We start from the raw sequence: 3,555 nt of genomic DNA on the forward strand, positions 1-3,555 counted from the left end.
AACACTAGAGGCGCTATAGAGCCTAATAGAAAAGTCCAGCATGAATCAAGCTGATACAAATACTTGATTTGACTCAATTTTGTTTGTTTAACTTCCTGCAGACACTTTCTGTTCAATAAATATAATGTTTTTTTACACATTTAATTACACAGTTGTTTCATTTTGAACATGAACGTAACACATGCTTGTTTAAATGAAAGACYTTTGAAGGTTTTTCTGCTTCAGCGTTCACAGATTGTCATTTTGAAGCTCGTTTTCACGCCTTCAGTCCGACAACTGAAGAGGAAGCYGCAGGAAACGACACTTTCTGCTGCAGACTCGCACCAACCAGCTTTTCACCCGAAGGGAGCGAGACTCCATTAAATTCATGCAAATCACAAAGTGACACGTTAGTGTGGCTGCAGCCTGACAATAGTTTGCTTCACAGAGAGGAGGGAGGTGTTACTCTGAGACGATCACTGATTCAGTTCACAGAAACAAAACATCAGCAGCTCAACACAACCACCCTGATCTGACACACCTGAACCAGGTAACTGTCAGACAGCAGGTGAGGAGCCTCAGGTGCATCTCAGCCTGGTGATGTGGTAATAATGGGGGGGTCAACAGGTGGGGGTTCCCTCGGCATGTTTCATCTCCACAGCTGGGATCAGACAGGAAGTCCTCCAGGGTCAAACCTCGACTCGAGGCTGAAACATGAAGCTGAAGGTCCTGATAGGACCTTCAGCTCCATGTCTCACCTTAGACCAAAGGAGCAAAATTTACTTTATTTTTGAAGAATATCACAAAATAATCTCACATAAATTGGAATTAATAACTTTTAGAAAATCTAAATTTCACCTAATTTTTTCCACAGATATAATTTTTAGATTATTTGTCTGTTAGGGGAAAAATATGAATCACTTTGAAAGAAATGTTGTGACGGATTAACTGAATTTAAGATCCAGTCTTTTATTTTCACTCATGTGGTTTAAACCAGTGTTTCCCAAAGTCGGGGTCGGGACCCAAAGTGGGGTCCCGAAACATCAAGGTGGGGTCCTGAAACATCAAGGTGGGGTCCTGAAAAGATTTTCTGAATTAATGACATTTTTGCCTTAGTTGTTACAAAGGAGTGAGGTTAGTGTATTTAAAATGGATAAATGTAGTATAAAAATATTTTTACTATGCCCATGTTTAGTTGACCTGATACAAATGTTTATCATCCAGAAACAGTTGGGGGCACAGGTCTCTGCTACTGTTATTTTGTGGGTCAAAAGCTGAAAAGTTTGGGAACCACTGGTTTAAACAAAGGAACGGAGTCAGTGTGTTTTATCAATATGAAGATTTTCTGTAATATAAACAAAGATGTTTACGGTTTAATGCCTGATGTCAAAGGTCCCGCCTCCAGGGGTGTGACCACCAAGTCRGATGTCGTTGATTCATCTAATTACACTGCAAAAACTGTCCATTTTACCAAGTTTTAAAACCTTATATCAGCCAAAAAGTCTTTTTGATCTTGTTTTCAGACTGATTTACTAAACAAGAACTGATTGTGTAAGAATAATCATCTTGTTTTCAGAATGTGTAAGATTATTTGTCTTGTTAGTCTGAAAATTTGACTCWAATTKAGTCAAARATTTRTGCCAGTGGAGTAAGAACATTTTACTTGGTAAGATTCTTGAAATACTTGATTTGACTCAATTTTTTRRTWTTTCAAGACCACTACCACTGCGTGGTACTCGCTGAGAGTAGGTTGGGGCAATATATCAGTAAGAATATACATATCACCATGACATGATAAATATCAAAATGTTGATAATTTCKCTGAACTGTGATGCAGAAACACAGCATTCTGGGGGATGTAGTCAGTTAAGTACTTCAGAATAAAAGTGAAAAGAGAAAATGATGCAACAACTCCAGAGGAAATTATGGATAAAAGAGGAAAGGTCATCAGTTCAGCAGGATTAATTGGCTCCATMATAAGTCAAACAAAAAACTAAACAATTATTACCAATAATCGGATAAAAAAAAACTCTCACATCCTGATATATGTTTTAAGAAAGGTAGAAATCCTTGGAAGTAAATTTCCAGGACTGCAGTTGGTTTTTGTTTCTGGTGTGATTTTAAAGCTTCAACATGCCCCAGTGAAGATGACCTTTCTGCTGAAAAATGAAGTAAAACCTTTGAAACTCCGAGTCTCTGCAGCGTTTAGCAACAAGAACCCATCTGTCATTTTAAATGAAACCAGTCCTGCAGAGCGGCTCCAGGTCCAGCCGGAAACACGTGAAGGAATAGAACCGGCAACCTCTGAGAGCGACAGCGAATGGAGCAGAAGGAATTTTTTTTTTTGTTTGTCGGGAGTTTCACTTTGTTCACAGAAGTGGGTCAGCAYAAAGAGCTGCAACAAAGACGTGATCCGAGCGAGCGGAACCGTGAACCCAATGTGTGTTTGACTGGAAAARACAGGAAATGAGTTCGTTCTGCTGAATAAACCCTGACGTTATGTAATATTAGCATCATTAAGAGCAAAACTTCATGTTTTTAAAACCACAGCCACTTTGAGTTTCATCAAAATTCATTCAGTGGATCATTAGATATTTTGCTAACACACAGAATCAACTAAAAACACCATCATCTGTTCGCCTTCAACAGCTTTTAATAAAGAACAGAAAAGATCTCATTTGGCCCAAAGCCCTGAGAGTTCAGTCCTGGATCTGAGATCTGGGTTAAAGTGGTCCTTCTGATCCTGGATCAGATCTAAACCAGACTTTTTAAATCCCCACAGCTCCTGAGTAATCTCTGAGTAGGTTCAATATCTTCAAGTTTTTCTTCAAGCAGACTCTGTCCAGAGTTCTGAAAATATTCGGACCCATCTCAGGAAACAGAACTTCCTGTAACACAATCCCACGCACCATCAACAGATGCATTGATTTTGTTCTTAAAGACGAAACAAGCCGAGCATCAGTCGTCCGAACGCTGAGTCAGCAGTTTCTCTCTGCTTCCTCCACACGTTCAATCGAACCTCTCCTGTGTGCGCTACAAAGTGTGTTACTGTTCCAGCATTTGTAACTTTTCTACGTTTGAAATGATTAACCTTTACAGTCTTTCAGAAAGACCGATCTGAAACAAACCGATACAACGAGTCTGGAGGAGGCTTCGCTTCTCGTCTCTGTTTTCTGTCTGGAAATCTGCAGAAACTCTTCGCTTCACTGAAACAGGAAGTTCTTCCCTGTCTGAGTCTGAAGCTCGTCTCCTGCTTCCTCTTTCAGATCTGCTCTTCTTCCACTTCCCCTCACAGCTATCTGTCAGCGAGCTGCTGCCAGTTAAACAGTTGTTGTTGTTGTTGTTGTTGTTGTTGTGCTGGTGGATTAAAGCTGGAAGCAGCAGATTGCCCTCTGAGACGACCGACAGGCCTTTTAGTGTAAAGGTATTAAAGCCAGGTTTAATCCAGAGCCCAGAGAGCTGCCAATTTAACTGGATTCACCCCACAGGACCACACACCCCTGCTCTAACTGCTACTGTCCACACACACACACACACACACACACACACACACACACACACACACACACACACACA

This window comes from Austrofundulus limnaeus, unplaced genomic scaffold, assembly GCF_001266775.1.
Source record: "Austrofundulus limnaeus strain Quisiro unplaced genomic scaffold, Austrofundulus_limnaeus-1.0 Scaffold1092, whole genome shotgun sequence".
Lineage (NCBI taxonomy): Eukaryota > Metazoa > Chordata > Actinopteri > Cyprinodontiformes > Rivulidae > Austrofundulus > Austrofundulus limnaeus.